The 12,427-nt window shown below is 36.1% G+C and overlaps 2 protein-coding genes across 3 annotated transcripts in view; both read left to right on the top strand.

The window, feature by feature from the left end:
- LOC307162758 (uncharacterized protein) overlaps positions 1-12,427 on the top strand; it is a 117,091-nt gene that overhangs the window by 57,958 nt on the left and 46,706 nt on the right. The window lies entirely within an intron of this gene.
- LOC307163408 (uncharacterized protein) overlaps positions 1-12,427 on the top strand; it is a 41,071-nt gene that overhangs the window by 1,759 nt on the left and 26,885 nt on the right. The window contains exon 2 of the mRNA XM_079879432.1: positions 9,587-9,874. The gene's annotated coding sequence lies outside the window, so the exon portion shown is untranslated. The remainder of the gene's footprint in view (positions 1-9,586; positions 9,875-12,427) is intronic.

Below are 12,427 nucleotides of genomic sequence, written 5' to 3'. Positions count from 1 at the left end.
TGAGCTTTCTATTCATTAAAGAATCCTGAGGAAAAAAATTACAAGACTGTTTTCAACACTGATAATAATCATAAATGTTTATTGATCATCAAATCATCATATTAGAGTGATTTCTGAAGGATCATGTGACACTGAAGACTGGAGTAATGATGCTGAAAATTCAGCTTTGATCACAGGAATAAATTACACTTTACTGTATATTCACATAGAAAACAGCTGATTTAAATTATAATAATATTTCACAATATTACTGTTTTGTTTGTATTTTTAATCAAATAAATGCAGCCTTGGTGAGCAGAAGAGACTTCCTTTAAAAACATAAAAAAATCTTACCGTTCTAAAACTTCTGACTATATATATATAGATAGATAGATAGATAGATAGATATATATATATATATGGATATATCCATATCTATATATATGTATATCTCTATCATTCTACGGATGGGCGGGACTTACCAGCTCGATATACATATATATAGATATGGATATATCCATATCTATATATATGTATATCTCTATCATTCTACGGATGGGCGGGACTTACCAGCTCTATATATATATATATATATATATATATATATATATATATATATATATATATATATATATATATATATATATAGAGCTGGTAAGTCCCGCCCATCCGTAGAACCCCAAGTGGACCTCTATAGGTTGAAAAATCGTCAATGCAAGTGAATGGGAGAAAATAATTATTTTCTGGTCCCGTTTGAAAATGTGAACATATGTTGTCTGTGATTTTTTTGTTCATGTTACGAGTTTGACAGTATATGGTATGATTCTTCGGCTAGCAGTTGTGGAAAAGACAACGAGAAAGACTACATGCCTATGTGACGTCACTCCATAAAGTTGACTTACCCGTGGTTTTCGCCAACCTCAACGATTTTGTCCTCTACCTGAAAGAAGGCGGTGAAGTGCACCAAAGACACAGTCATGTTTAGCGGGATCCATGAGCTAGTGTCCATGTGCGAGAGGTGGTGACGTTTCAAACGCGTCGAAAGCAGCGAAGAGTTGTAGTTGGGCTGATACACCTCATACTTTTTTTTTGGTTTTTTGTCTTAACGGCCCATAAAACTCGTACATCGGCGGCCCATTTGTTTTGTTTTGCTTAATTGGCGGCACTAGGTTAGTGCGTAATTAGTGTGTAAAGCATTGGTCAAAAAATGACACCCCATGAAACATGTAGATCAGCGGCCCATTGGTTCTTTTCTTGATTGACACTGGGCTAGCCCAGTCACATCTTTAATGTGAAGTATAGAAATATACTCTTTCAAGTATCCTTCTCACCTTTTTTACATGCCTGCTCATAAAACGTAAATTTTTTTTTAACTATTCGGTACGTTTTCTGTGCGCACACCCGACCCGAAGCGTGCAGCCATGCACAGACACATATACAGCACGCGAGTACTGAATTGAGCTCTCTTACGTGTCTGAATGGAAATATACACACAACGTTATGTCAAAATGTCCGTTTTGGAGAGTATTCACATATAAACTATGTTGGTTACGTCTTAAACAGTTGTGAGTGTATCGGATGAGATCCCTTTATTTTATTGTCCATGTTGGATCCGCATGTCATTGGACATGTTCCAATGTCTTAAAGTGACTGTGGGTAATAAACCTAATGCGGTCTGTGTCCTTAATATTGATCAAGCAACAAAAGAAAAAGAGAAAAGCATTCACTGCTCGTTAATAGCTTTAATAAGGATTCATTCTATTTAATTCATACAAATAAATATGTCTGCTGCTTTAAAGAATAAAGAATGATAATATTTTTTAGATATGTAACTTTAGTCACCAGTATTTATTTGTTATTGTTTAATCCAACCAACTCAAAAACATTTTGAGCTGTATGTATTTTTCTCTTAATTTTCATATATATATATATACAGGGCTCTAGAGTGCGACCAAATTTTGTAAGTGTGCGACTAACATTTTTCCTAGGTCGCACCGGTGCACCTAACGTCCTCGTATCCGCTGCCTCTCCACGAACGTTTGTTGCCGTTTGTTCTCCTTTGACGGAACTCACACTCTTCTCTCACGCGATGCCACAGCTCGCACAACACGACAGCCCTGCTTAATGAGTGACGACGGAGGACAGAATTAAACATTCAAACGTAGCCTGGTTACACTTAAGGTCTGTTATATTAGTCTGATTTTATTTTAAATTTCGGCTTCCAAAGATTATAAAAAATAATATATTGAGGTAAAACCATTTAAAACTACCTAACTACGCGCAACTTCCCTTCGCAGCAATACGCTGTCATTTCTCCCTAAAACTCAGAATCAGAATCAGCACGATCGGTGATTGTTGTAAATGCAGTCTAGCTACTGTTGCTAAATTGCGGGACGCGTTTAATAATTGAAAGAGCTATTAAAAACACAAAAATCTGCGCAAGAGATGTTGTTCGCATGGCGGCGCGCGCTCCGAAACAGACCGAGATAAGCAAATTATACTTTCGGTTTCATGTGCAGATTGTGCGCGTCTAAACGATCAATTGTACACAAAAGCGTGTCAAAATTACCGGCTTTGAGATTCACTAAAAACAGTTTCTTAAATGGACGTAGCCTAGTTATGGAAATAGTTGGGAGAATATGGTGCATCAGTAGCCTATTAGATCTGCACCCGGTCTTAAAGGGGCCGCAGTCTAATAAACATGCTGACGATTGCGCCATTACTGCAAATCAAACAACAAGAGAAAAATCACTCACAGCTCTTGAAAGAATAACTTCAGCTTTAATAAGCTTAATCTATTTATGATAAATTTTACAGTGTTATTTTACATTTTATTACTTTATTAGATTTCTTTTTAGACCATGCCTGAACAGTAGTAGGCCTTCCTGAAATTAAAGCACTGTGTAGGCCTGTATAAAGTGTATCTTTGTTTAATTGTTTATCTTTTGTTTATCTATTGTTTATCTTTGTTTATTATATATAAAACCAAAAAGAACCATAAGAATGCAGTTAAAGTACTGTATCGATAAGCAGTATCAGTAAGAGTAGGAATACCGTTAATAATTGTGCTTCAAAAAATAAAATAAAAGTTTTTACCTACACCTTCTTGTTTAAATTCATTTACATAATATATATGAATGTGTATAGAGCGTGATAAAAAGGTGACCTTAAAATTGTGGCGTTAAAGGTGATACAGCCGAGGAAAAATTTGGGTGCACCCAAATTTTGTGCTGGTGCACCTAAATAAAAAAGTTAGGCGCACCAGTGCAACCAAGGCAAAAAGTTAGTCTGGAGCCCTGATATATATATATATATATATATATATATATATATATATATATATATATATATATATATATATAGGCATATTAGGGATGCCGAAAACTAAACATTTTCGGTAAATCGGTAAACCGATTAGTTTAAAATATTCGCTATTTGAAATAACAGCCATTTCGAGCCGCGCCTACAATTTCGCAACTCTGTCGCATCTCTGACGCTCTGCCTCCCGCTCACACACACACACACGCTGTTTGTCACATTTCCTACCAGCTTGCATAGATGACACGGTAGGTTGGCTTTGGCTACCTTTCTCACCCGAAGAGGCTTGCGGGTGTCGCGTTTTCAGGTGATACATCATAAGCCGCGTTTCCATTACCCTTCAAATTGCGCAAATTGAAATTGCGAATTAAAAATACGCACAATGGAAACACGTCAATTTCGCATAAACTCCGGTTTATCGCAATAAAGTTTTTACGCTTGCATGACGTGGTTTTTCAGGCAATTCGAAAAAGGAATATTTCGCAAAACTGCAATGGAAACCGTTTTTGCGTATTTACAGTCACCTGACTTAGAAGATGCTGTGTGTTTGAGGTCCATGTATAGCTATGCAGATAATAATAATTTTATTTTATATAATTTTATTATAACATTTAATAGGCTATACTTATAAGACGCTTTTATGCAAAAAAGGAACAAAGCTGAGTGTGGAGCGCGCACTGCATGGCACGGAGGCGCAGGCGCGAACACTTGCATTTTCCTATCAACAGTGGAAACAACTTAAAATACTACTAATAATAATACATTATTCTCAACTACTTTTATTTGTGTAAACTCACATTAACAAGAAAACGTTGTGCTCTGGTAAAATAAAAGAAAACAATCAGACGCACTTTCATGATCTCCGTAAACTGGAGCGCGAGAACTGAAACAAATATTTTAAATGTTTAATAAAGGGGCAAAAAGTCATAAACAAAAATCAGAAAATTTGTCGATATTTACTTTTTTGCGCAGCAGTTGGTGTAGCCAGTTCAAATTTAAATTTTGGTGTTCAACTTTGCGTTTTAAAAAGACAATAACAGTTCATTTTTCGTTTTTCAATTACGGGTTAAAAAAGGAAAAACGAATGGACACAAAAGTAGCCTACATGGATCGTTTGGACAGAATACGAGAGAGTTCTTTATTAAATTCATAAAATAAACAATAATTAGCCTTCTCGGAGCAGAAATGAGGGCGAAACACCCAGAAACTCCATATGTGTCGTTCGTATTATAAGTGTCTTTCCCTGCCATTAATGCTTGGATAACACACCACGTCTCCTTCCATTAATAGGCTAATAATAATAATGTCTAATGCAGTGGCTGTGATATATACAGATGGTACTCAACCAGAATAATACTTTTACCGCTGCCGTTCCCGCGGCGGTAAATTGCAGGTGTGTATATGCACCCTCTTACCTCTAAGAGGCGCTACAATCACAGACTTTTCAAACTTTTTCAAAAGTTGAGCCGCTGCAAAGACGACACGTCTGATGAAGGAAGACTGTCAGCCAATCGCACCAGAAAATGAAAATGATGAAGCTCATCTTTAATTTTTTTTTTTTTTTTTTTTTTTGGTGAATCATTCACGAAATTGAGATGACTGACAGTGATACCTGGCCAAAGCAACCGAAGACATTTTTCAAAACAGATCGAACAAATCAGAAAAAATACTTTCAATAGGCTACAGTATTGCTTTCAATTAAAAAAACAAACAATGAAAATTTAAAATAAAAATAAAATTAAGTTTGAAAACCCATCGCACATTTCAAAGTATAAATAAAGTGTCGGGACAGTTTATTTATTTAAAACAGGGTTGCGTTTTATTCCCTTTGCGATGCAAAAAGAAACACAGAATCTTATTCTTGCAACATTTTAAATTTCTATTGTCAAAGAAATTGCAGCTAAGTTAAAAAATTAGAAAGAATTTTGCCTTTGCCTGCTCAGGCTGCTATCCGACACTCCATATGAAAGACGGAACATTAACACCTCTTGTCCTGCACCCCCACGATAAAGCAACTATAGCCTACTGCGTTCTCCAACCCCCCACAAGCTATCTGAGTTTGACACTGCAAAACCAAGAGTTTGCAATTCACACTTAAATCGCTATTCTAGACATTCGCAATAGGCTATTAAAGTGTTGATAATGAAGGAATTAAATAATTTAGGCTATGTAGTAATATTTCTGTCATAAATGTTTATTACTAAATATTTAATTATTTCAATAATTGAAGAATTAAAACGCTCAAATGTTAAACTCAATATTAAATTCCACAGGGATCTTTGAATCCTTACAACCAGGGTGCGATTTGTAAATTAAAGTTTTTTTCAAATAAACCAAAGTTAAACTAAATAACATTTATAGAATAATTATGAACTTAAATGAAACAATATCACAACATTGACTAATACATTTATTTGATCTGTTTTTACAATTTAATTCAGGGCGATTAAGCCTACATTTAATTAGAGCGAGATTTTCCCCCTTTCCTTGTCCTTTCCTCATTGGGAAGCGCTCACATGATAGCTAAACATGTTTGAGTAGATCCTCTGTACCTCTCGGTTTCATGTGGATTTCATAATCAGGCTTTAGACATAGCCAATTAATTTCGTATCGAATCACGATTGGAATTATTAGGCTACAGAAGTAAAGTCATATTTGTTCCTTAGTGTAAAATGGAAATGCATGGTAATTTTATTTCATAAATAGGCTATAAGCAAAAAACTATGGTGTAACAGAGTTGTAGAACTAGACAAATCTCTCTAAAATGCATTAATAGGCTAATATAAAAATTTCAGTAGTCCAAGTTGGTTCGGGATTTGAACCCGTGTCATCTAAATGATCGCGAAGCAAGTTCTACCACTCGGCCATGACTTTACTCGTTGCGAAATGCCCAAATGTTCCAATGCGTGTTCGCTCACATGAGCGAGAAGCGCTCTTCATTCAAATGAACGCGCCGCTGCGTTTGTCGAACACTAATTCAACATTCCAGAATAAAACCTGGCTTTAGAACTATGCATAGCGCCACTCGTCGTGGTGTGCCAAAACACTTAATTATAAACTTCAATATTTCATGCAAAACAATCTCAAAACGCTTTGTGACATTTTGAAAAGCCGTGCATGCATTACTGCCATTGGAACCATGAACGTGACAGAATACTGGTTCTGATTTTTTTGTTTTTTTAAACAGGCACGTTTAAACGACAAACTATGTTCTGTTCGATATCTAGGCGTTTTTTTCCCGCGCTGCTTGAGCTTAAAGATGAACTGAACTGAAATAATCAACGTTGATAATGTGTTATGACAATTAAAAGTAAATTACACAAAAATTTTGAATTAAAAATATCAATATAGCTCTTTTTTTAAGCAACACAAAAATTGCGTTTGTTAGTATTAGAACGCTGGCAATTCCGATGACGTCACCGGCATGGTAGAACCTGCGAAGGTATATAGGCAGCTGCAGCTGCAGGTCCTATACACAGACGAAAATTAGTCATTTTAATGGCATGGGTATCTGACTACCACCACACGACCGGCCTGACACATTAACTGTAATTATGAACCCAAGCCCGATTTAAACCTACCATTTTTTTAATACGTGGGCCGTTATAATCAGGGGCGGCGCCAGAGAATTTTTTAACGCAGGTGCTGAGGGGGTGCTAGATATATACAAATAGTATTAATAAATGAGCAAACATAGGCCACTTATTATTTAATAATCAATTATTTTAATTATCACAATTAAAGTAGGCTATTAATTTTATTCAATTGAACAAGCAACATTCAGCATTCATTCAAATATTCTTATAGATTTATTATTAATAATGATAATTAATAATTAGCCTAATAATTTCAACATAATATCTCGTTATTTCGTAATATGTAGCCTACATAATATGTGTGCGTGCAACAAGCAAGATGTGCATTTGTAAATCCGGTGACGCGCATGCATTTATTTTTATTAATAAACAGTGTCCACTGCAAAGATTAAGCTGACGATCGCCATCTCCGTAGTGAACGTGCCTATAGAAAGGCACATCATTACATAATCAGAGAGTAGCCTATTTCTTTTCGTTTTGAATTGTTTCGTTTAAAGACATTTCAAGCTTTCTATATTTCTCATGTCTGTGTGAGGCATACACTTGAGTTTCGGTTAAGTTAGGATGAGATGCGCTCCAGTTCACGTGCAATGCAAGTGACCGCGCGGATGCCTCCATGATTATAATGTCTGCTATATTTGCTTATTAAATACAGGCAATTGGTTAATGAAAAAAATATTAAAATTAAGATACAATTTATACAAAACGAAATTCACTTTAAAGAAAGGCTTTCTACAATGCAAATCATAATTAAGTGGTCAAAATCATGTCTGACCCGCTCCATATCTCTCGATACATTGCGCATCCTATCTTACTCATGCTGTTAACTTTTTTATATTCAACATAGATGAAAAAAAAAATAATAATACAAAAATAAATAATATTTTAATGAAACTAAATGAGCTTATTTAATGGCTACAACACGTATAGTAGGCTTACAGACTCTCTATTTGTACAAATTGCTGCATATTCATTTACTTCTGAATTGTGCACGTTGAAAGGCATTTGTTTGTGCATAAAACATATCGGACTGCAACATTTATCAAGTTAACGGATAATTGTGCGTGCATTTATTAATTATTATCTTAGTGAATAATGCAACAAGGATGAAGCATGTAAACTGCGTTGTTTGTTTATTCAGAATGGAATGGATCGCAAATGGATCCGAATGAAGAAACGTAAAAAAAAATAGCTGTTTTTACTTTTACAGCTATCGGGATTAACGAATCATGATAAGTTTTTAAAGTATTTAGATCTATTCCAGCATTGAGCAGATGACAGCCTGTTGATCGCGTGAATGAAGATCTTATCACTGCAACGCGATTTACTGATGCAACAGTGTTGAATGACTTTGAGAGAAAGATTATCGGTCTGAACTTGAACAATTACACATTAGAAATTCACATAACCCACTGGTTCTCCAGAGGCTCGGATGAAGGAGCTAAAAAAATATTTTTGTGTTCATTTGTACGTCCAAACACTGTGCAACTGCCATGCTTCGTTCGCTCGTTTGCAGGCCATGATGTCTCTCGAGGAAAAAACAATATCGCGCTGGATCTAGATAACACAGTGTAAATTATCGTTAATAAAATCATTACTTACCGCTTGCGGGAATATAACGTTAGTTGAAATTGCCCCCTTCGTCCGTTTGAGACGCAGAGAGAAGCCTGGCTGCTTGATATTGTTCCAGGTTAGAAAAACAGTCTCGAAAACAGTCGAAATGGGCAGAGTAACTAACAACTTTGAATTAAACTGTAGCGGTATCCGATTATAGATAGATAGATTATAGATAGATCTGCCATTTTCCCTCCTGCTTGTTTCTTCACCTGCAGAACTTCTGATGATTCGGCTGTGCAGTTTCGCCTGGCATTGAGCATGGGCTGGCATATGCAAATTTTTAGAGGCGTACATATTAATGATCCCAACTGTTGCGTCACAGTCGGTGTTATGTGGAGATTCGCCTGTTTTTCAGGGGTGTTTTTCAAAAACGAGATTTAAATAAGAAAGAGAAAACTATGGTGTTTGAGACTCACTGTATGTCATGTCCATGTACTGAACTCTTGTTATTTAACTATGCCAAGATAAATTCAATTTCACATTCTAGGGCACCTTTAAATAAACTAATATTCGAGTATTCGATTTTTATGAGCCTGAATATTCGAATGCAATATTTTTGAAAAATGCCCATCCCTAGTTTCTAACAGCAAACACTCAGAATAAAGTGAGATGATCTGCTGATGATCCTGAATGGCTTGTTGAATGAGTGTTGATAGTCTGAGGCTCATCAATATTAACATGACAATAGTTCATTTATTTCATGACAATAGTTCCTGTTTTCACCTCATTTATGCTGATGTCTTCAGATCTCCTGTAAATTGACACTTAAAACTCATTTCATTGGTGTCAGCAGACTGAGGGTATTTGTTGGCTACTATACGTTTATTTCTGTCTTTATGCTTTTAACTGTTTTCCTTAACATTATTCATATTTGGAAGAATTATAGAATTATTTAAATATATTCTTTTCTATATTTCTAGATACCTGTATTTTAACGAAGAAGCAGAATAATGTTAGGATTAGTAATAAACATTTTGAAAAATAATGAATTGGCATCAGTTACTGTATGATTAATAGATAGAGTGTCTTAGAAGTGTTATTTATTATAAAAACTCAGTGAATTATATTTTTGGCAGATAAAGTCCTCCCACACTGGAATCCATCATCAGCAAAGCTCCTCCCACAGTAATCACATCATCAGTGAAGCTCTTCCCACAGTAATCACATCATCAGTGAAGCTCCTCCCACAGCAATTCTCCAATAAATGCTGTAAATTCCCATCAGCTACAAGTGAAGACGAGCATCAGAGCATCAGGAAGAGCTGAAATCTGCAAAGACTGAGTTTATTAAAGAGGACAGTGAGAACATGAGTGATCCAGAACCCTGCAGAATGAAACACACTGAAGATCCTGAAGAACAAAGAGGTTGGTGTTTATTGTTCATTCATTCATGATGCTGAGGAACATTCATGTTAGAAACATTCAAGCACTTCATCACTTTTAGATTTCGATAAACGCATTTAGATAAACCGTTCAACTATGACATGGCTGCAAACTAGGGCTGTCAAAATTGCTCAAAAATGACGTTCGAATATTCCCTCTAAAAAACACACGAATATTCAAACTATTCGAATATCTAGTTGCGCATTTTGTCAATGACGCACATTATGTCAATAAAAGGACAAATTAATACAAAGAGACATAACAAAAATAGGTAGTTTAAGTTTAAACATATTTGACAACATATTACCTACACAAAAACAAACAAGTAAATCTCCTAATGGCCAAGACCGCAGACCTCACTCTCGCTCGCTCACTCGCAGGCACTCTTTCTCTCTCTCGCCCTCACCCGCTGCGTTCATTCACACACCAAACGCGAATAGAGCATCTGGCGCGAATGATTTCAATGTTAAGTCAATGTAAAGACGTGTTTACGCGCGTCTGGAGGTCTTGTGGCGCGAATGAGGCGTCACGCTCTCCGCGCATCAAACTTTTGCTTTTGACGCGCGAATTCAAAATGTTCAAGAGTCCAACTAGACGCGGTAGACGCAAATCCGACATTGAACGCTCCGAGCGAGCTGTGCTGTGGTAAAAATGTAACTTTTCCTTGACATGAAACGGTAAATAATCAAACCAGTGGAAGCCTGCAGTGCATGAAACTGCTTGATCTAACCTACCTTATTCATGCTGCGCAATATCTATTCAGTCAGTACAGTAGCCTACTCTTTAGTAATGTTTCTGTTTACCGTTAACGCTTCTTCCTGTGACCTGTCCCTGACCCACCCGCAAAGCAGACAGCCGCGCCTCTGCTACCGCGGGCGTTTTTCCACATTCGAATATTAATTTTCACATTCGAATTTCTGTTTTTTAAAACTATTAGAATATATATTCGAATTTAGTATATTGGTTGACTGCCCTACTGCAAACGTTTTTTTTTTTAACAAATAGTCAGTAAAGGAAGATTTTTTTAGTGTGTATTTTTACGAACATGTATAACAAATAACAATAAATCAACATTTGTGTTCTTTCTCACAGTGAAATTCACTTGATCTTGTGTTTCTTGTGTCCCACTTTCACATGCATGTAAAGTCTATGGAAGAAGTTCAGTGTGAACGGTAATAATCAAAACGTTTTAGGAGTTTTTAACATAATTAAATATCGATCTAAAAGTTGGTGTTAAAATATGCCATTATTGTGTATGTTAACCCCCTGAGGTCCCGGTGCGATAGGCTCATTTTTTTCCTTATCAGTGCAAAAAAGAATCAAAATACTAATATTAATTTTTATCTTATATGCTTGTTATACATCAATCGATCCTGTTAAGTGTGTATTTTTTTTGTGTATACTCATAATAAAAGCAAAGTTTTGTGCTTTTCACCATATAAAGAAAAATAAACATGATGCGAGTTCTGCCTCCTCTCTGTCAGTGCAGTCCATTCTGAAATGTGTCCGAAAATGAACTGTAACTCAGCGAATACTCAGTCAAACAGACATATCAATCAATCAATCAATCAATCAACTTTTTATTCAAGACACAGAGGTCCATAGAGACAACACAGTACAGATATATACATAAATACAAAACAATACAAAACATTTAAGAATGATGCAGATGAGGCATCATTAAAACATATACAGGCTTTGGGTCCAATGTTTCCAAAAGATGTGTACCTTGTGTCACTCTTAGAAACATCAACTATGGACACAATGATCATATTCTTAGACCCTGTCAGTCTGCACATGAATCTATACATAAAATTTCTTAAAACAGCATTAAAAGTGGGCACATTGTTAGACACAAACATTTCACTGGCACTACTCCACCTAGGAATTTTAAGCACAATTCTCAGTGCATCATTATAAGCCACTTGAAGTTTTTTTTTCATTTTCGACTCACTAAAATTACACCACAGGTGGGCAGTATACAGTGGAGTGCAATAGGTTTTGAAGAGTGAGATTTTAACATCAGGAGTGCACATGTGGAATTTGCGTGCCAGCATGTTTGCCTGCCCATACAGTTTTCCACACTGACGCTGCACATCATCATCATCATCACAGAGGTCATCTCTTATCACATGTCCCAGATATTTAACTTTCTTTACAACCTCTAGTGGTTCACCTGCCAATGAGAAAGAAGGATAGACACACTTCTTATCCTCCTTGGTTCTAGCGATCAGCACCACACTCTTCATTGAGTTAAATTTTATATCAAACATTAGTCCATATTGAGAGCATATTCTAAGTAGTTGCTGCAGGCCAGCACTAGAGGGAGACAGTACCACCAAATCATCAGCATAAAGCATATGATAAATGAGACTATCCCCCACCAAGCAGCCAGTTCTACAACCCTTTAGCTCCCTAGATAAATTATCCATGTACAGATTGAATAGCAGCGGAGACAGAATTCCGCCCTGCCGCACTCCATTGGAGACATAGAAGGGTGTTGACAAACTCATCATAGTTTGGTGAGAGTACCAG

This window comes from Squalius cephalus (genome assembly GCF_949319135.1).
Source record: "Squalius cephalus genome assembly, chromosome: 1".
Taxonomy (NCBI): Eukaryota; Metazoa; Chordata; class Actinopteri; order Cypriniformes; family Leuciscidae; genus Squalius; species Squalius cephalus.
Note: the sequence above shows the minus strand (reverse complement) of the source record. Positions and strands in the feature narration are given on the sequence as shown.